Below are 22,732 nucleotides of genomic sequence, written 5' to 3'. Positions count from 1 at the left end.
CGCTCTTCTCCATCTTCCCTAAACTGCCTAGCAGCTTGTAGCACTGACATATTCTTATCTTTCCTATCTCTCTTTGCTTGCTTAATTTCTCGCTGTTTGGCTTCCTTACGCCAAAGGCGGAAAGAGTCAAACATTGCCGGCCGGGCTTTCTTCTTGAACAGCACAACTTCTAGGTTATCTAAAATATTTGATTCGAAACTACCATGTTGGGGCCATCGTAAGACACCATCTTTCCTAGTATAGCGGATCCATACCTCATTATAGGTGATAGGACCCACTCCGTGTTTTGAATACAGCTCATAAGTTGGAGTTCCAACCGGAGGTATCGGACACGAGTCCTCCAATCGGGAATCCTTGTTGCAACCACAACTAAACCATTTCCTAATTTTGCTAAGACCAGGCATCTTATAGCTCACTAATCTAGCTTCAAACTTCAAGGGGTTATCAACTATCGATACTCTCGCAAATATACGAGCCCTTCGGCTTCGATTACTGCAGTAGCCGAATCAAACCAAACCAAGAATTAAACCAAGAACCAAACAAAGAACCAAACAAAGTTGCGGGAGCGACCCACTTTTACTTAACCAAAATATCTGTCACGCCACCAGAAGACCGTCTATCGTCTTGCTCTACAAAGCATCTATCGAGGGTAAGCATGGGCGAATTTTGCGAATCTCGCGTTCGCGAATTTTGCGGATTTGCGAATTCGCAATCCGCAAAATCCGCGAATTCTCGCAAATTTGCGGATTTTTTTTTTTGTGTTCGCAAGTGTTTCTGCCAGTTCGCGAGGATTTGGTACTAGTTCGCAATTGCGAACTTACTTGTCGGCTCGCAACGGTCGCGACTATGTTGTTTCTACGTCTGGTTCATCATCACAGCCTCCCAGCACCCTCTGTTTCACCACTGGCACCCTCTCTTTGACCCATGCCACCCTCTGTTACATCAATGCCACCCTCTGGTTCATCATCACTGTAGAAGATGGGGGGAAAAGCAAGCCCACCTGCCCTGCTTGAACTGACATGAATTAATTTGGGGTTAGTTTATTAACAACACCTGCCCTGCCCCAACTGACAATAATGAATTAGGGGCTAATTAATGTGTCACTGAAAGAATTTCAAGTTCCAGCCTGGCACCTGCTTGTCTGCTCCTTTAGCTGTAAATCAGGACCTTTGTGGCATACAGTTAAGGTCAGAGCAGGGTCACACAATAGTTGCAAGCAGGCAACCGAATTCTGGAGGGCCCCCTCAGGAAGCACTACAGAGAATCGTTACAAATCATGAGGTTGACCTTTTGCACCTGCTCATTGCTTTTGCTTTTGCTAAAATCGTTTTTCGGTTTTTTCGCGCTATTCGCGGGGCGCGGCGTCATGCGAAACCGACCGCTGAAGCCGCCAATTCGTGCGAATGACCATTTTATTTTTTTGCGGCTTGTTGTTTCGCGAGTTTTTTTGCAGTATTCGCGAGCCGCTTGCAGCGCAACACGCGAATTTACCCCAAGGTCGAGTACGGGCGCGGCCATTTTGTTTGCGTGACGTATTTCCGTTTCCGCCCGCTATGTATAATCTCGTGCAGTAAGCGCATTGCGAGTAGAGGTTCGCACGAGATCGCGCGGGAAATCTAGAGGTTCGCACGAGATCGCGAGGAAAATCTCGCGCGAGCTTACTTTCGCGCTCGTGAACGGGCGCCGGCCATCTTGTTTTTCATTCATTTCCTGTGTCTGGGCATGGTGTTTAATCCTCTTGGTATCTTTGCCATCCTTTGCTTGTTTTCAGTTTTTTTTTTACGATTTTGCTTCTTATCTATCCCTCTCTTTTCCTAGCTGTATATTTTTGTCTTTTCTGCTATTTTTCTTTACTTTTAAACTACTTTTTTAAACTCTTTTCTTTTCTTCTTCCCTATCCTATTCTTTCTTAATTTTCTACTTCTTCCTACCTTACCTGCCCAGACCATGGTCAAGCCAGGCGCCGTGAAGCTGCCCAGGCACTTGAGGGCCGCAGCGGCGGCGGGGAGTAGTGCTGGACCCAGTGCCAGGACAGCATGCGGGAGATTGAGGGGGGAGCAGGTGACGCGACGGGAGACATTCAGCCCGGAGGAAGTGGGCGCGCTGGTCTACTTCGTCCAGCGCCGCCTGCCAAGGACCATCGCGGGAGGCGGCAGGATCGCGGCCGGCGGCTACAACATGCGGGAGCGCCGGAAGCGGTGGGAGAAGGTGTGCTGGGCCATATCCCACCTCTACGGGGTCCAGCGCACCTACAGCCAGGTCACCCATCGCTGGACGGACCTCCTGGACCGCGAGCGCGACCTGCTGGACCAGCTCGGCTTGGAGATCCCCGGGCTTGGTGAGTAGTAGTAGCCATTTAATCACTCACTACTATGATGTTTTCTCCTGCTCTGTGTTGTTGTATTGCAAATATTTGTTTTTTACATGGAGCAAGCCAATAATGCCGCTGATGACGATTACATTGTAGTTAAATTATATTTCAAAATCTTCTGTGCATTTCAGGTGCACTGCTCTCCTTCTCAGTGGCGTTGCTACTATGCTTATTTGTTTTCTATTTCGTGGTCTCATTGGCCTGAGTAACTATTATGTATGAGTGTACTTTACAGAACTGCGTAATGCTAGACACTAGGGGGCAGATTACATTTACAAGCCCCTTGCGCCACGTTTACGTTACCTTGCGTGACGCAACAGCGGCGTAAACGTGCCGCATCCCTGCGAGTCATTTACAGCATGACGCATCTAGGGAGATGCGTCACGTTATAAAGCCATGGGCTTGCACCACAATGGGTGCGTTCCTAGTACGCAGGATGGGCGGTCCGGCGGCTGTGCGCCTTGCAAAATTGCCTGCGTGAAATCTACAAGATTTAACGCAGGCACTTCTGCAACGCTGCTACGTCAATTCAATTCCTTATGTCTGCTCGAAGCAGGAGAAAGGACTGACACAGCATGTTAAGTATTGGGTGGCCCTGAGCATTACTGGAGTTGCATTGCGTTGGCGACGTGACTCCAGCGATGCGCCGCTCTTACGTGACGAGATGCGTCACGCAAGTGCCTACCCTTGCGCCAGGGCGCGCCGCATTGTAAATGAGGCGCATCTGCCGTGTCGCAAGGGTAGTTTTGCGTGACGCATTTGATCTGGCGCATCTCTGGAGCTGCGCCAGAACGCGTAAGTAAGTATGCCCCTAAGGGGCAGAATTGCAATTACCGTCGCATCCCTGCAAAGTAGCAGGGATGCGCCATTAATTGTGCGGCCCGCTACCACCACCAAACATGGTGCGCCGTATTTGCAATGCGGCGCACCATGGGCCCAAAACGTCACCGAAGCTTTACTGCTGGAGTTGCGTCGCAACGATGGCGCAGCTCCAGCAATGCTCTGGGGTACCCTATCTCCCCAATGCTGGGTCAAGCCGTACGTCTGCTTCAAGCAGGTGCAGGGTTTGTGTGACGCATCATTGTCCTAAAGGTGACTGATTGAAATTTTGTAGATTTCCCTCAGCCACTTTATGATGTGTTCCAGCGCAGGAATGCCCTCCCTTGCGCCGGAACGCCCCCTGATGGCGCAGGGCTTTATAACGGGATGCATCTCCCAAATGCGTCACGTTGTTATAATATTATACGCCGCACCATGGCGCCCTTTTTTGTTTAGCTGCTGCGTCACAAAAGTCACGCAAGAACGGCGCAAAAGAGCCGCAAGGGGCTTAAATCTGCCCCCTCCTTTGTACCCCTGACAATAAGAAAAATAGTGGCGGTGGATTGATAGTTTGACTATTTAAATGACTGGTAATGTAGCAGGCAACTGTTAGTGTTGTCACTGATCTGACTGAAATCACAATGGAGTTTGTCTGTCACTTTGCGTCTTGCCTGCGGACTGCTGCCTGCCAGTCCTAGGTGAACGTTTCAGTACTTTATTTAGTGAGTTACGTGACTTTCGAAGTCACAGGTCCGCAAATAAATGAAAACTAACCCTAATCAATATAATTTCGCGGAAATATTTTGTTATTGTTCTTTTGAAATGTTTGATTTGGTTGACATTGACAAGCAACAATCATCCATGTTTTCTGTTCTTTCTTTCATGTTGTACGTCAGCTCCCCCCAGGGGCGAGAGGAGGACACAGGAGCAGCAGGCGGCGGATGCTGTTCAACAGGGCCAGGATCGGGCAGGCGAGGGCTCCTCTGCTGGCCCCAGTAAGTTTTCATTTTAGACTAGTACCTATTTTTCCTAGCGTTCCTCATTTGACTTTTTTCAAAATTGTCTTTGATCTTCTTGTAGACTGTATCTAAATTCTTATCCTGCCTCTACTATGACTCCCTGTGGTATTACTAGATTATTCTTATTAGTCTGTCTGTGTAGCTAACTAAGATTGCACGGTTGGCGAAACTCCCATGATTCTAGTCAGCAATAGCTCTATCAACTTAGTGCAGTCCTCTGGGATTGTCCATAATGTCTTTTGAAGTGTTCTATCTGGACTCATGCTTGCAAAAATTGCAAAACCTTTCGCTCAGTCACTCTAGTCTGGACCAAAAAACACAGATTGTATTTAAGTTTAAAAGCTTTATTAAAAGTAAACACATTTATTAAAATGAAGTCATAATAAAACTAAACGTTTAACTGATAATGGAAAAGTGGTTAGTGCTGACGATTAATTGAAGACATTTCTTGTGGTCGAGCCGAGCTCTCACCTGGTTTCAACTTGATCTTGTTGTTAGAAGTCCATCTTCTGTCTGTGTGGAGAAAAATGGTGCGTGTTAAAAAAACAGCCTTCATCAGTTGTGCCAAAAAGTGCAGCAAGACAACCTTCCCTGGAAAAAGGGACATTTTTTTTAACTTTAACGTAGACAGTCACAAATTACATTGTTTTCACATGTCTTCATTCCTAGACCAAAGACTAGTGAGTGCTTTATTCTAACATTCTTAAATGTACTTTGTAGGTGGAACATCTGGTGGCGGGGCCAGTGTGGAGGTGGTGGTGCTCGACACGGAGGCGGAGGGCGATTCTTCAGGGGAGGAGGCGGCGGCTGTGAGAGTTGAGACGGTGGTGGTGGCGGCCAGAGGTAAGCTCTTATATATTCCTTACTTATTGAGATTGAAGACTAGCTGGGAAGGCAAGAATATGAGATGCATGGCTGGGTGAATGATGAAGCAATGATGGGTGGAAGGACAACAGCCTGGGTGGGTGACACAGAAACTGTATGTGTCCATATACCTGGATCATGCTACTATCTGACTCTTAGATAGCATATGTGTATCTAGAGCAGGGGTACTCATAGTACGGCCCGCGGGCCGGTGGTGGCCCGGCAAGCCTTCCTTGGCGGTGCGCAGACCTTGCAGACAATCACTGCTCCCCCGGCCCCCACAGAGCAGAGGCTTTTTTGTATTTCACCTGTTAGCGCCCCTGCATCTCCACTCTGACAATCACTGCTCCCCCGGCCCCCACAGAGCAGAGTGGAGATGCAAGGCCACAAAGAGGTGAAATAGAACAAAGCCTCTGCTCTGTGGGGCCGGGCAAGCAGTGATTGTCAGGGTGGAGAAGCAGGGGCGCTACAACAAACAAAGCCTCAATAATATGTTAATGGTCTTTTAAAGACCTGTTAAGTACTTTGGTGTTGTTGTCTGTGTGTGCGCGTTGAGGAAGCGGTCTCAACCCGGGCTGAAGGCTGACACAGATAGATACACACACAGTGAGATGACAGAGGGGGAGGGAGAGGGAGGGCAGGAGGGAGAGAGAGATGGAGAGGGAGGGCAGGAGGGAGAGCAGGAGGGAGAGAGATGTATGTAAATGCTGGGTCTGGTGGCTCAGTGGATGAGGGCATCTGCTGTAGGGACCTGTGTGCAACCTCATGGTCACAAGTTATCGTTTTGCTTTAGCCCCGCCCCCTCTGACTCCGCCCCCACCAGTGCGGCCCTCGGCCCCAAACTACACTGTAAATGTAGCCCCTGAGAGAAAGTTTGTGAGTACCCATGATCTAGAGAGAGTAGACGGTCAGTGGATGAACTAAGTGTAACTTTGAAGAGCATGTAACACTGCACCCGCACGTCCGTTCCAGTGTAGGAAAGGCAAGGAAAAGAAGTTTTAATTTTGTCCAAATACTACCATCAATAGTAGCAGTAGTTTGTATTGCAAGCACTGCATAGATCCGGTTATTACGGTGGCCACTCCCTACCTCTCTTAATAAGTTTAGTAGTACTCAGTCATTCATGTGTGGATGTATCACTGGTCACTCAATAAAAAGCAAAGCACCTAAAGTCATCCCATATATAAGCAAAAACATCCCATGTGAAGTGATAGATAATCAGATTATTTATCTTCTTCAATTTTCCATTACTAGTACTCATTTCCACTGTAGGGTGAAAGTTAAATTAATTAAGCAGTAGCCCTTGAGTTGTAACAGAGTATTCTCAGTGCCACCCGTAATAGAAAAGTAAGAGCTTCACCACCTGCATGTACTGGACGGGTACAGTAACGCAACGCAAGTCTAGGTCACTCCTCATGGCGTGCGTCTCTTTTTCTCTGGTGCAAGTTTACTGCGCTGGCATTATGCCGGCTTGCAGAAGATAACGTACCAATTTTCCTAAACAAGAGACAAGAAGAAGAATAAGACTGGTGTACTTTCATAGTCGACTCCAATGGAAGTCCATAGTGCTCGTAGAATTTGTTCCTTAAACTCCCACTAATGTTAGAGCAAGGATGAAGAAGTGTGAGGTTAGATAGATACTGGCCTCAATAGTTATGTAATGCGCTTGCAAGTTGCTAGTTGTAGTGCAACACAAATTTCTGCTGAATGATTGAGTTAATCTTAAAGAGCATTGGTTACAGACTATGTCTTTCTTTCTTCATATAGGTTCTCCTTCCAAACGAACAAGGAGGAAGGAGCTGGCTAGAGCGGCCCGGCAACGGAGGATCGATGCCACTGTGGCCGAATATCGGCAGCTGGTGGCCCTGGAGGACGAAGAAAGTGTGCAGTCGACCACAACAACTACGTCGTCTGCATCGGCCTCCGTTCCCCCACGGGCTGCCAGTGCCACCCAGCACAGTGGTCCACCCAGACTGAGCCGGGCTGCCAAAGCCAAACGCCACCGCCGAGTAGCAAGGACAACAGCTTCCTCCTCTCACAGCCGTTGCACCTACAAGGCATTGAAGGCACGCCTGCGCCGCAGTACCCTGATGGTGTCCCGCCTCCAGCAGGAGCTCCACCACTTTTCAAAGGAGTTGGAGGGGCTCCGCGTAGAGCACGCCTTGCTCCGCGAGGAGCATGATGCCCTGGCCCAAAAAGTTGACAGCATCCACCCATAGTGTCCCTTGCCCCTTTTTTAGAGACTTTTGGGGGGTGGGAATTGGGAGTTGGGTTTTTGGGGACTTTTGAAGGACAATCGTTGGGGTTAGGGAGGGTCTTGCGGGAGATTATTTTGTTAGGGATATAAATATACTTTTTCAAACTTTATCTGAGCATACCCGTTTCTTACTGCTTGCCTGGTGGGTGGGGGTTTAACAGCGACTTTGTTTTCCTGAAAGTTTAGTTCCATTTTCTTCCTTTAAGTGTAAATGCCCAAAGGTTTTCAACACTAAGTGCCTCTCACAGACTAAGTGAAGTGAATCCAAGAGTCCTAGGACTTTAGTAGTACTACCTTCAGTCTCTCGTCTCTCCTACTAATACTCCATTATACCCCCAAACCACCAAACGCTTATCTTACCTGTAATTTGTGTTTGAAAGTAGGGCTAGACCCAGGGCTGGCTCCACGGGAAACAGCGAATAAGGTTGGCAATCTTGGTCGGATAAAATTTCCTCATAGCGGTGGTACTAGTGGTGTGACACAGTGGCAGTTACATGCCTATGAAAAAAAAGAAAATGAAATCTGGTTTGTCCTCCTGAGCAATTCAACGGTACAACTGAGAATATAGCAGGTGACAGAAGTACAGTAGAACAGTTCCACATTGTAGCCTAACAAATGGTAAAGTATAACTACTAATTCGGTTGAAGTTCTTTCACATTAGCAATGGTTCTTTGTCAAGCAGAGTAAGAATATATCCTCGGATTTCTTCACCAGCCTGTTGCTATCACCTTATCCTCCCCAGCAAGTGTGTGGATTTATTGAGGGTTAGGGTTTGAAAAATGGATGGGTACGGGGGTTTTTGGGAAAGGTTTTGGGAGACAAGAAAAAATAGCACAGCATAGACAAACAATTGTGAACATAAACAAATCTTTGGGTACAAACCTATCCATCAATCTTTGAAAGTGCATGCACTACTGCATGCATGTCAGTGAAAAGTAAGTAGTACATTCGACAACTGTGGAAGAAAGAATGCGACAGTACAGGGCCTGTGTGGAATTATTGATAACGATGTTCAACATAAGGTCTCTGTAGCCAGATACCCGAGAGCCTTGCTGGTCACTATAAATCCATTCACAACAACACTCAATGGGGTTGGTCTGGAAGGTATAGTAGATAGAAAAGGAGAAATTGGTTTTTTTCTAGGTGTCCCCTCACTCACCAGGGTTGCCCCTTGGTGACATGCTTCATCATTGGGGCCATCCCAGTCCTCTACGGCCTGGGGCGTGCTGCGACTTGCGAATTACGTAGGAGCACTTACAAATGACTATGTGTGGTGCAGATGTGATAGTGGAGTGGACTAAGTGATGTGTTAAGGGATCAATTTAGAAGCAGAGAGAGATCCAAGAAATGCAGTCACAGTCAGAGAAAAAGGCAAGGGATACTGTATCTATGTGGTTGTAGTGGTCCTGTTGGAAGTGGTAAGTAAGTTGCCTGCAGAAAAAAAATCCTCCTATTAGCGGCACTCCTCCATTGCAGCCGACGCTTCGTCCATCGATGTTGGTCACCAGAAGACACCCTGTAAAAAAAAGCACAGCATAGACAAACAATTGAACATAAACAATTCTTTGGGTACAAACCTATCCATCAATCTTTGAAAGTGCATGCACTACTGCATGCATGTCAGTGAAAAGTAAGCAGTACATTCGACAACTGTGGAAGAAAGAATGCGACAGTACAGGGCCTGTGTGGAATTATTGATAACGATATTCAACATAAGGTCTCTGTAGCTAGATACCCGAGAGCCTTGCTGGTCACTATAAATCCATTCACAACAACACTCAATGGGGTTGGTCTGGAAGGTATAGTAGATAGAAAAGGAGAAATTGGTTTTTTTCTAGGTGTCCCCTCACTCACCAGGGTTGCCCCTTGGTGACATGCTTCATCATTGGGGCCATCCCAGTCCTCTACGGCCTGGGGCGTGCTGCGACTTGCGAATTACGTAGGAGCACTTACAAATGACTATGTGTGGTGCAGATGTGATAGTGGAGTGGACTAAGTGATGTGTTAAGGGATCAATTTAGAAGCAGAGAGAGATCCAAGAAATGCAGTCACAGTCAGAGAAAAAGGCAAGGGATACTGTATCTATGTGGTTGTAGTGGTCCTGTTGGAAGTGGTAAGTAAGTTGCCTGCAGAAAAAAAATCCTCCTATTAGCGGCACTCCTCCATTGCAGCCGACGCTTCGTCCATCGATGTTGGTCACCAGAAGACACCCTGTAAAAAAAAGCACAGCATAGACAAACAATTGAACATAAACAATTCTTTGGGTACAAACCTATCCATCAATCTTTGAAAGTGCATGCACTACTGCATGCATGTCAGTGAAAAGTAAGTAGTACATTCGACAACTGTGGAAGAAAGAATGCAACAGTACAGGGCCTGTGTGGAATTATTGATAACGATATTCAACATAAGGTCTCTGTAGCCAGATACCCGAGAGCCTTGCTGGTCACTATAAATCCATTCACAACAACACTCAATGGGATTGGTCTGGAAGGTATAGTAGATAGAAAAGGAGAAATTGTTTTTTTTCTAGGTGTCCCCTCACTCACCAGGGTTGCCCCTTGGTGACATGCTTCATCATTGGGGCCATCCCAGTCCTCTACGGCCTGGGGCATGCTGCGACTTGCGAATTACGTAGGAGCACTTACAAATGACTATGTGTGGTGCAGATGTGATAGTGGAGTGGACTAAGTGATGTGTTAAGGGATCAATTTAGAAGCAGAGAGAGATCCAAGAAATGCAGTCACAGTCAGAGAAAAAGGCAAGGGATACTGTATCTATGTGGTTGTAGTGGTCCTGTTGGAAGTGGTAAGTAAGTTGCCTGCAGAAAAAAAATCCTCTTATTAGCGGCACTCCTCCATTGCAGCCGACGCTTCGTCCATCGATGTTGGTCACCAGAAGACACCCTGTCCACTGCCTGCCTGATGCTGAATTGTGGCTCGCTACTGTGAAGCCTGACTCCATCCTTTTTTCCCCATTGCAGAGACTGAAACCCGGCCTGTAATTATTCAACGAAAAACAGGAAGTGATATAATATTACAACACCACTGATAAATTAATATAAGGTATGTAGGCTGTGGAGTGCAAAAAGTCACAATTTGATTTTCCTAGTAGACAGTACAATATTTCGGAAAGTGCGTACTCTGTCTGAGTCACCTTTTGAAGGATAAATAAGTATGGGCAAATTAATGTAGCGGATCTTTCCCCTCAAGCTAGGTGTACAGTAAACTGTGTTTTAGAACAAAATTAGATCTTCCTAGCAGTGCTCCCACCCAGACCCTTACTAAAGCCAGTCGCAAAAATGTAGAAGACCCCCAATCAAATCTCAAAAAACGAGGCCTAGTAGAAAACTGGTGACAAAACTTACTTTGAAAGTAAAAGTAGGCCGAAGTACCCCCTTCCTAATTACCCCTTACCCACCGTGGATTGCATTCAAACCACTTGCAAGCAACCAAGCAAAATTAGCCATAGCCAGCATCGCTCCAAGACTCGAAATCCCCCCCACTCAAACACATGCAATAGAAATACTGCTAACCCTAACGAACCCTAAGTTAAGAATAGTGGCAAAGGCTTTCTTTAACTATGCCAAATCCCCCCTTTCCCACCATGTATTTTCTTCAAATGACTTGCAACCAAAATTACACATTCTCACGAGTGCTCTAAGACCCCAGAACTCAGTTGCAAAAATCTAGAACACCCCGAAACACATGCAATCCTGCTGCTAGGGCTAACCCTAACGAACCCTAAGTTACAAAAAGTGCCAAAAGGCTTTTCCGCGAGGATTTTGTCCCAACCACTTCTACCCGGTATTAGACCTTCCCAGGAATGCCCCAAGACCCGCCAACCCACCCGCCAAGAAGCATAACACCCCCAAACAGGCCAAAAGCAAAATCTCATACTTGCAATATTTCTCGGCCTTCGGTCCAAACGCGCTGCGTAGCTGGGCCATAAGTCGGGGTTGCCACGACGGATTTACTGAAAAGCAAATGCAATCAAGATTAGAGTGTCCCAGCAGTGCTCCCAGACCACGAAACTCACCCACAAACACCAGGAAGCCCCCCAAACAGGCCCCCGAAAACGCTACATTGAGCAAAATGTCAGAAATAGCCCAAAAAAAATCGGCCTGGATTTTGTCCCAACCACTTCTACCCGGTATTAGACCTTCCCAGGAATGCCCCAAGACCGGCCAACCCACCCGCCAAGAAGCATAACACCCCCAAACAGGCCAAAAGCAAAATCTCATACTTGCAATATTTCTCGGCCTTCGGTCCAAACGCGCTGCGTAGCTAGGCCATAAGTCGGGGTTGCCACGACGGTTTTCCTGAAAAGCAAATGCAATCAAGATTAGAGTGTCCCAGCAGTGCTCCCAGACCACGAAACTCACCCACAATCAGACGGAACCCCCCCTAAGAGCACCTCAAAGGCAAGCAAGTCATCAAAAACACAAAAAAAATTCCGCCTGGGATTTGGTCCAAAACACTTTTATCCGGTATTAGAGCTTCCCAGCAATGGCCCCAGAGCCGTCAACCCAGGAGAAAACGAGTAGAAGACCCCCAAACAGCCAAAGAGCAAAAGTACAAAAATGGGGACTTAGTCAATTTTTCACAAATTTCCCAAATCACTCCGCGCGCGCTCTGCAGCTAGGCCCTAACTCTACTCTGCCACCATGGATTTGCTTCAAACCTCTTGCAAAGTAAAGTATATATAGCCAGCAGTGCGCCCAGACCCCGAAACCCACCCACAAACACCAGGAAGCCCCCCAAACAGGCCCCCGAAAACGCTACATTGAGGAAAATGTCAGAAATAGCCAAAAAGAAATCGGCCTGGATTTTGTCCCAACCACTTCTACCCGGTATTAGACCTTCCCAGGAATGCCCCAAGACCCGCCAACCCACCCGCCAAGAAGCATAACACCCCCAAACAGACCAAAAGCAAAATCTCATACTTGCAATATTTCTCGGCCTTCGGTCCAAACGCGCTGCGTAGCTAGGCCATAAGTCGGGGTTGCCACGACGGATTTCCTGAAAAGCAAATGCAATCAAGATTAGAGTGTCCCAGCAGTGCTCCCAGACCACGAAACTCACCCACAAACACCAGGAAGCCCCCCAAACAGGCCCCTGAAAACGCTACATTGAGCAAAATGTCAGAAATAGCCAAAAAAAAATCGGCCTGGATTTTGTCCCAACCACTTCTACCCGGTATTAGACCTTCCCAGAAATGCCCCAAGACACGCCAACCCACCCGCCAAGAAGCATAACACCCCCAAACAGGCCAAAAGCAAAATCTCATACTTGCAATATTTCTCGGCCTTCGGTCCAAACGCGCTGCGTAGCTAGGCCATAAGTCGGGGTTGCCACGACGGATTTCCTGAAAAGCAAATGCAATCAAGATTAGAGTGTCCCAGCAGTGCTCCCAGACCACGAAACTCACCCACAATCAGACGGAACCCCCCCTAAGAGCACCTCAAAGGCAAGCAAGTCATCAAAAACACAAAAAAAATTCCGCCTGGGATTTGGTCCAAAACACTTTTATCCGGTATTAGAGCTTCCCAGCAATGGCCCCAGAGCTGTCAACCCAGGAGAAAACGAGTAGAAGACCCCCAAACAGCCAAAGAGCAAAAGTACAAAAATGGGGACTTAGTCAATTTTTCACAAATTTCCCAAATCACTCCGCGCGCGCTCTGCAGCTAGGCCCTAACTCCCCTCTGCCACCATGGATTTGCTTCAAACCTCTTGCAAAGTAAAGTATATGTAGCCAGCAGTGCGCCCAGACCCCGAAACCCACCCACAAACACCAGGAAGCCCCCCAAACAGGCCCCCGAAAACGCTACTTTGAGCAAAATGTCAGAAATAGCCAAAAAAAAATCGGCCTGGATTTTGTCCCAACCACTTCTACCCGGTATTAGACCTTCCCAGGAATGCCCCAAGACCGGCCAACCCACCCGCCAAGAAGCATAACACCCCCAAACAGGCCAAAAGCAAAATCTCATACTTGCAATATTTCTCGGCCTTCGGTCCAAACGCGCTGCGTAGCTAGGCCATAAGTTGGGGTTGCCACGACGGATTTCCTGAAAAGCAAATGCAATCAAGATTAGAGTGTCCCAGCAGTGCTCCCAGACCACGAAACTCACCCACAAACACCCGGAAGCCCCACAAACAGGCCCCCGAAAACGCTACATTGAGCAAAATGTCAGAAATAGCCAAAACAAAATCTCCCTGGATTTTGTCCCAACCACTTCTACCCGGTATTAGACCTTCCCAGGAATGCCCCAAGACACACCAACCCACCCGCCAAGAAGCATAACACCCCCAAACAGGCCAAAAGCAAAATCTCATACTTGCAATATTTCTCGGCCTTCGGTCCAAACGCGCTGCGTAGCTAGGCCATAAGTCGGGGTTGCCACGACGGATTTCCTGAAAAGCAAATGCAATCAAGATTAGAGTGTCCCAGCAGTGCTCCCAGACCACGAAACTCACCCACAAACAGACGGAACCTTCCCTAAGAGCACCTAAAAGGCAAGCAAGTCATCAAAAACACAAAAAAATTTCTTCCTGGGATTTGGTCCAAACCACTTTTATCCGGTATTAGAGCTTCCCAACAATGGTCCCAGAGCCGTCAACTCACCTGCAAAGAGGTACAACAACACCCCCACAAGTGCTGAGTCTTTCTTCATTGGGCGTAAACCAGCCCTCTGGTTTGATGGAAATAGGAGTCTGGAGGAGGAGGATAGAGGAGCATGTTCTTCTGAACTTGTGAACCTGAGGAATGCAGACTGCGGCAACTTCAAATCAATTAGCAAACCAGTGAAGACAGTTCTGCTGATGGGCTTGATTTTGTGATTATCTGATTAAAGTTTGAAATATATTAACTGTGCACAACAAAGAAAGACAGACACACAGGAATAAAAGTGAATAGGGACGAAAAAGAAAGTTATTGATTCGTTGTCTCATTTTCAGGGCTCGGTATCACGGTCCAGGAATAAGAATAAGGCTTCGTCATCATACTCTGCGAATTCAGGCAGGGTGAGCTCAGTGTCACCTGACAGAGTAGAAATTCCCTCATCTATGTTGCTGGCCACCTCCTCTTCATCCGGCACGCTCTCTCGTACTCTGAAATCTGGTGGTATGAGGTGCTGATTCATCTTGATCATTGTTAACCTCTCCACATTTTTGGGCGAGAGGCGGCTCCGTTTGGGAGTTACAATGCCACCAGCCGCACTGAAAACCCGTTCAGAAGACACGCTTGCGAGTGGGCAAGACAAGTAGTTTAAAGCCAGGTTGGTGAGCTGTGGCCACAATTCTTTTTTCCCATGCCAATACGCCAATGGGTCAGAATTAACATAGACCTCTGTTGAGTCATTCAGATAGTCCTTCACCATCGACTCAAGGTCCTCATCCAAGGTTCCTCCACTTTGCTTAGCTCTTGCTGTGCCTCTGACCTTTTGAGAACCAAACCCACGCAGAGCTAGCCAATCCTCTTCAGCCTCCAATGTTTCTGTTGTGTTTCGTGCAGATGATCCGGTTGCCGGTGTCTTTAACGGCTGAGAGGTCACTTGTGCCACAGCCACAGGTGCAGAAGTGGATTGTTTTGACTGGGGATGGCCTGCTGATGTACTGTCATTTCCTTCAATTTCCAGCCGTTCTGTTTCAAACCTCTTGGCTGACAAGGCTAGCCAACGTTTGTACTTTGGAACATGTTCATCATCAAAAGGAAAGAATGCTTGGCCTGCCAGCGCCTTTTTGTAGCGTGGATCCAGAATAGTAGCACAAATGTAATGCTGTTCTGAGTGGATCTTTTTAAGACGTTCATCACCTTGTAGGAGCTCTAATAATTGCTCAGCCAGAAGCAAAGAGTCTTGGTTTTTGTCATCTTTTTCAAACACAGAACACACCTCCTTCAGTTGGTCCTCCAGCATGTACAACAATGGGATAGCTTTTCCCAAATTAGAGTCCTCCTTGCTGACTGCACGCGTGAAGAACTCAAAAGGACGAAGCATGCGTGTCAGGCTTTGAACTATGTTCCATTGCGGCCCACCCATCCTCAGCTCCTCTGTACCCTCTGTAAGGAAATATTGATCGAGTTCCGTATACTGCTCATACAGACGCTCAAGCATGTAGAAGGTTGAGTTCCAACGTGTTACCACCTCCTGGATGAGTGCTTTCACTGGCATTTTACGTTGATATAGCAGGCTCCTCAGCTGCTTCCGGGCCTTAAAAGAATGGCTGAAATGCTTGCACATTTTTCGGCAGGTGTCCAATACACTGTACGCTGCACTGGCTTTATTAGCCAAGAATTTTTGGACAACCAGGTTTATACAGTGCGCCAAACACGGCACTCTGAAATAGTAACCGTCCCTCATGGCCTTAACTATATTGGCGCCATTGTCCGTGGAAACATAACCAACCCGGCGTTTTAGTGGGGACAGCCAGTTAAGGACCTTTGTGTTAAAGACATCCAAAATGTTTTCTGCTGTGTGACGTTTCTCCAAACCAAACATGGCTAGTGTTGCATGTTTCCGAGCAGCTTCAAAAACAATGTCCGTGTCAACACCTGTGTTTAGCTTTGCTTTAGCCCCTGAAAAAGAGACCCAGTGTGCAGTGATGCACATGTAATCAGCGCCTGCGCCACTGGTCCACATGTCTGTTGTCAGATGTATAGTGTGAACAGCACTCTTCTGCAAAGCTGCCCCAATCACCTTCAGAACATCTTCATGTAGTGCTGGAACCGCAACTCAGGCAAAATAGAACCGGCTAGGAACCTTCCATTTAGGGCAGAGCGCTGCCACTAATTCTAGAAAACCAACCCCTTCTACAAAAGAAAAAGGGAGAAGGTCCAGAGCTAGCATTTTAGCCAGCTTAGTGTTATACAGACGCGTCATTGGGTGGTTGCGTTCATATTGCGCTTCTGTAAACAACATCTTTTTAATGTTGCCCTGGACCAAGGATTTACGGGATGATGATGATATCTTCGACCCAGTTACGCTCGCTGATAAACTTTTCCGCATTGATGTCTCACTCTCTCCCACACTCTTAGTGTGGCTCACATGGGGTGTGCTGCTGACAGGGGTACTGGGTGTAAGTGAAGTGTTTGAATCGTCTTCTTCCTCCTCGTCATCATCAGATGAAAAATCAACGTTTTGATTACGTGCAATTCTGGCTTGCATAAACGCCTCTAGGTGCGGAAGCCATTGGACAGGGTGCGCTCTCTTAAGATGACCTCTCTGGCCTCCGGTACCATAGTTAGAACCAAGCTTACCACGACCAACTCGAACCTTACAAAGGCTACAAATGGCTACGTTTTCCATTTTTGGGCAAACACTAAAGAAGTCCCAAACTGGAGACTTGAAATGTCTTTGGGGGCCGGAGGAGGCGGCGATACTGGTGGTGGTGGTCCTGCTGCTAATGCCAGATGAAGTGGAGGATGTGGATTGCCGAACTTCAGTACGTTTTGCACTTTCACCACCACGAATTGAGGTCGAGGTGGGTACCTTCTTGCGAGGAAGAAATATGGAAGCGGTAGGTTTTGGTGTACTACTTAACTCCAAATCTAATGATTCCATTTCCATTGCCTCCTCGTCGACATCATCATCACGCTCAGCAGCTTCTCGGGATAGGGTCAAAATGTCTCTTTGCTGCATGCCCGGTGGGGCTGCAGTGACCTTTGTGATGACTGGCTCGTCGTCATCGTGAGAGGCTTCATCACCAGCAGTATCTGTCACTTCTTGTTGAGCCTCATCACACTCCATAGGTATGAGTTTTTCAACGACCTTCCTTTTACGCTTAGGTACCTGTGTCAGATCATGGTGTGCCTCACTGTCAGACCGCAGTTGTGGTTCCCAAGACAGATCACTTGCATCAGAACGAGGTGGGCTTGAAGAAGATGTAGACACCCCCCTTGATCTTTTCCTTGCTAGGGATGTGGAAGACAATGAATGATCATCAGGAGGAGTGGCTTCCAATGATACCTCGGCTTCATTGTCGATTTCCTGATGTGCCCCTACTTCGGGAGGAACAACTATTGTGGGCACTTGTGAACCTCCATGCACCTTTGCTTGCGCATCTCCTTTTGCTGCCTCTCCTTCCACATGTACTTGGGCGTGTACTTGCACATGGTGTTGTTGTTGCGGCTGTGGTTGTTCAACACTTGTCAGATGAGTTACAACAACCTGTGTTGATTCAGGGACATTGCTGCTACTTTCTTGCGATGAGCCAACATCACTGGTCGATGGTGATTGGAGAAGTACACTGACTGCCTCTGAAGCACTCAAGGGCTTTGACTTAAGTTGGCGTGGTGGTGGAGGCACTGAACCCAATGGAGCAGGGGTGCTGCTCCCAGCTTGGTCCCCAGCAGATCCTGCTGCTGCAGGCGTACTTTTTTTTTTGCTCCCAAAAAACGTGGCGGGTGGCACACCAGCCTCCTTGGTAACTTGCTTCTTCTGCTCCTTACTAGCAACTGTCTTGCTAGAGGAGCTACGGAGAAATTTTTTGGGGGCCATCTTCTTCAGAGCAGGTCAGACAGCAGGCCGCAGTTGCACGAATTGTAGAGTTGTCTGAGGCCAGACGTGACGTCGCGTGACGTTATGCTGCACACACACACCGCTGCAGGACTTCTTCCTGGCACTGGTGGTTCTCTTGAGTCTTGTGCACCTAAAAACAATGGAAGACAGAGGAACATCAGTTCAGTTATACACCACAAAAAAAAATCGAAAAACACTGCAAAATCAGCACAATCCCATTCCATCCATGGCCTCCATGATGTTTAAATTCAAGACAACCCACAGAAAGACTAGGCCCATGCAAGACTCACTACCCCTGGGCATAAATAAAGGTTGAAAAGTAGGCAAAATGGATGCAGGCCTAACAACAAAGCCTGCATTCAAAATGGCCACTTGCCTGCCAGCACATGGCCAGTGCCTGTAGCTGCACTCAAAATGGCCACCAGCCACATGGCCTGTCCCTCCCCATGAACACCCCCAAAAATCGAAAAACACTGCAAAATCGGCACAATCCCATTCCATCCATGGCCTCCATGATGTTTAAGTTCAAGACAGCCCACAGAAAGACTAGGCCCATGCTAGACTCAAATACCCCTGGTGAAAAGGCCACAAGTACAGGCCCAAAAACCGAAAATCACTGAAAAATCAGCACAATCCCATTCCATCCATGGCCTCCATGATGTTTAAATTCAAGACAACCCACAGAAAGACTAGGCCCATGCAAGACTCACTACCCCTGGGCATAAATAAAGGTTGAAAAGTAGGCAAAATGGTTGCAGGCCTAACAACAAAGCCTGCATTCAAAATGGCCACTTGCCTGCCAGCACATGGCCAGTGCCTGTAGCTGCACTCAAAATGGCCACCAGCCACATGGCCTGTCCCTCCCCATGAACACCCCCAAAAATCGAAAAACACTGCAAAATCAGCACAATCCCATTCCATCCATGGCCTCCATGATGTTTAAGTTCAAGACAGCCCACAGAAAGACTAGGCCCATGCTAGACTCAAATACCCCTGGTGAAAAGGCCACAAGTACAGGCCCAAAAAACGAAAATCACTGAAAAATCAGCACAATCCCATTCCATCCATGGCCTCCATGATGTTTAAATTCAAGACAACCCACAGAAAGACTAGGCCCATGCAAGACTCACTACCCCTGGGCATAAATAAAGGTTGAAAAGTAGGCAAAATGGTTGCAGGCCTAACAACAAAGCCTGCATTCAAAATGGCCACTTGCCTGCCAGCACATGGCCAGTGCCTGTAGCTGCACTCAACATGGCCACCAGCCACATGGCCTGTCCCTCCCCATGAACACCCCCAAAAATCGAAAAACACTGCAAAATCAGCACAATCCCATTCCATCCATGGCCTCCATGATGTTTAAGTTTAAGACAGCCCACAGAAAGACTAGGCCCATGCTAGACTCAAATACCCCTGGTGAAAAGGCCACAAGTACAGGCCCAAAAAACGAAAATCACTGAAAAATCAGCACAATCCCATTCCATCCATGGCCTCCATGATGTTTAAATTCAAGACAACCCACAGAAAGACTAGGCCCATGCAAGACTCACTACCCCTGGGCATAAATAAAGGTTGAAAAGTAGGCAAAATGGTTGCAGGCCTAACAACAAAGCCTGCATTCAAAATGGCCACTTGCCTGCCAGCACATGGCCAGTGCCTGTAGCTGCACTCAAAATGGCCACCAGCCACTTGGCCTGTCCCTCCCCATGAACACCCCCAAAAATCGAAAAACACTGCAAAATCAGCACAATCCCATTCCATCCATGGCCTCCATGATGTTTAAGTTCAAGACAGCCCACAGAAAGACTAGGCCCATGCTAGACTCAAATACCCCTGGTGAAAAGGCCACAAGTACAGGCCCAAAAAATGAAAATCACTGAAAAATCAGCACAATCCCATTCCATCCATGGCCTCCATGATGTTTAAATTCAAGACAACCCACAGAAAGACTAGGCCCATGCAAGACTCACTACCCCTGGGCATAAATAAAGGTTGAAAAGTAGGCAAAAGGGTTGCAGGCCTAACAACAAAGCCTGCATTCAAAATGGCCACTTGCCTGCCAGCACATGGCCAGTGCCTGTAGCTGCACTCAAAATGGCCACCAGCCACATGGCCTGTCCCTCCCCATGAACACCCCCAAAAATCGAAAAACACTGCAAAATCAGCACAATCCCATTCCATCCATGGCCTCCATGATGTTTAAGTTCAAGACAGCCCACAGAAAGACTAGGCCCATGCTAGACTCAAATACCCCTGGTGAAAAGGCCACAAGTACAGGCCCAAAAAACGAAAATCACTGAAAAATCAGCACAATCCCATTCCATCCATGGCCTCCATGATGTTTAAATTCAAGACAACCTACAGAAAGACTAGGCCCATGCTAGACTCAAATACCCCTGGTGAAAAGGCCACAAGTACAGCCCCAAAAAACGAAAATCACTGAAAAATCAGCACAATCCCAATCAATCCATGGCCTCCATGATGTTTAAGTTCAAGACAACCCACAGAAAGACTCAGCCCACCCACCACTGAGTACCCCTGGGCAAAAGGCCCCAAAACAGCCCAAAAATCGAAAATTCCAAAATTTTAGTTGCAGCAACTGTAATGCCCCAAACAAACTTACTTGTAAAATTTCTAATCCAACAGTGATCCAAAGAAAGTCAAAAAGGCCTCAAATCCAAATATCCAGCAGCATCCACAAAAAGTAATCCTTCCAGCTCCAGATCCAAATGAAAAGTGACCAGGAGATGGACAAAGCACTGGGAGGAGCCTGCTGAACAGGAACAGGAAGTTGAAGACTGTGGGGCACTTCCTTCCTCCCACCCCCCTCCCCCCCTCCCCAAAATGGACTCCTCGCTAAAAAAGTGCAGGCAAATGTCAACCTAAGGAGTTATTCAGATAAAAATCATCATTTCTAGAAGGTTTATGCTGCTTGCTGGTGGATTTCTTGTGCAGAATTGCAAATTTTATATTTTCGCTCGCCGCATCTCAAATCTCGCAATTGCGAAGTACCGCGAGACGTGATCTCGCCGTACTCGCGTTGACAAACTCTCGCTGGCAATCCGCGATGACGTTGCGCGCTCGCCAATTCCCGCGGGATCACACAGCAAGATCCAAAATGGCGCAGCACTCGCACACTATCGAGAAAAACAACCCGGCAAACGATGATAAACGCCGCGCGCCGCAAAAATTGTATCACCAACGCCGCGCGCCGCGAAAAAAATCCGCTGCGTGCGAATTTGCGGATTTTGCGGGAAATTCGCAAATCTCGCGGATTGCGAATTTCCCAAAAATCCGCAAAATCCGCGAGCGAAACGGATTTTCCGCCCATGCTTAATCGAGGGTCCAAGACAGGGCGACAGTCAGGGCAGCAGTCCTTCGTAGCCGTCGGAAAGCGGGAAGCCTCGCAGAAAATACCTTCGGTCCACGTCAACATGCAGGGGTCGATGAAGTGGCGGCCTTCCTCCAGAATTTCCTCACATGGCTCCTCATAATCCTCGGGCTTGGACCGGTACCGCTGAAGTCGCCCCACCGTTGGGCGCCAACTGAAGAACCGGGTTTTTAGAACCCAGCGGCGCCAGGGACACGCCCAAAGTCTTCGGGTTCTCCTGTCTTGGCAAATTTATTTGCTGCAGCTAGTAGCAGTAATCCCAGCAACACAACACGGTGTACAACTCAAGAAACTGCTCAGTTTTGTAGAGCAAGACATCAGTATTTATACACAATATTCCCATTACAAATGGACACCCACTGCAGCAAATTCTGACCAATGGAAACACATTTCTATACATTATCACATTCCAAAAAGGCTCACTTTACATTGTACCAACCCCACAAGTTAATTATTAGGATGTCCCAAATTCAATTTCCACAAGCCGGACAAACCCATAATTGAAAGCACAATGCATGTAACGAAGGAACATAAAAAGGAAACAATGATAGATAACGAGCAAGATTAGGCATGTGTAGAAAAGCTAAAAGTTGACAATGTCCTGAACTTTGACTTGCAATCTCAGATAGCAGTCAACCAAGGAAATTGGCCTCGCAAAGGGTCAGTTTCAGATAGAGAGGTCAGTTCCTTACAATGCACCTTAAAGTCAAGAAAATGCTTAGTTAATAAGTGCATGAACAAGAAGCCCATGCAACTTCGTTCGTCTAGTTACCTCCATGGGCCTACGTGAGTGCAACACCAAAATGGAGGCACAAACAAAATGGAACCCATATTCGAGACAAAGTCTCTGAATACGTAATGAACTCGCTAGTTAACATGACAAATTCACTCCATATTAGCCATACTTGCTAAATACGGTACAACATCACCAAAATCGTGACGGAACCATAACATAACAGGACAAGGCAGATTTTACAGAACCTCAAACATTTATTCTTATTAAAACATGATTACATTACTTTTAATTCTACACATCACTTTTAATAATCAAAAATGAATAATAATAAAACTGTATTCTTTTAATGTTAGGTGGCAATTTTTTTTTTAATTTAAACTTCAGAAAAATGATCTTTATTTAATGTCATTTATCTGAAATAATCAAAGATTTAATTCAAACTTAAGTTAAAAGTACTATAGCATATTACGTTGTTCTACATTTAAAATAAAAATAAAAAATAAAGGTATGTTAATATTTAACATATAAAATATATATATTTTTTTCATAGTTAAATAAACTGTTTTTACACTTTACCAAAAGCTGCTTTGTATCATCCACAACGCGATACATGGAACAGGACTGCTCTTCTTCAGGAACAAAATCACCAAGCACATTCAACAAAGGAACCTCCTCTCTAGAATGCCACCTTGCCTCAAAATGCCAAAGTGCAAGAAGAACCCCATGGGTGGCACAACCTTCTCTGTTCAAGCAGCCAAA

Source organism: Lissotriton vulgaris, unplaced genomic scaffold (genome assembly GCF_964263255.1).
Source record: "Lissotriton vulgaris unplaced genomic scaffold, aLisVul1.2 SCAFFOLD_945, whole genome shotgun sequence".
NCBI classification, from domain to species: domain Eukaryota; kingdom Metazoa; phylum Chordata; class Amphibia; order Caudata; family Salamandridae; genus Lissotriton; species Lissotriton vulgaris.
Note: the sequence above shows the minus strand (reverse complement) of the source record.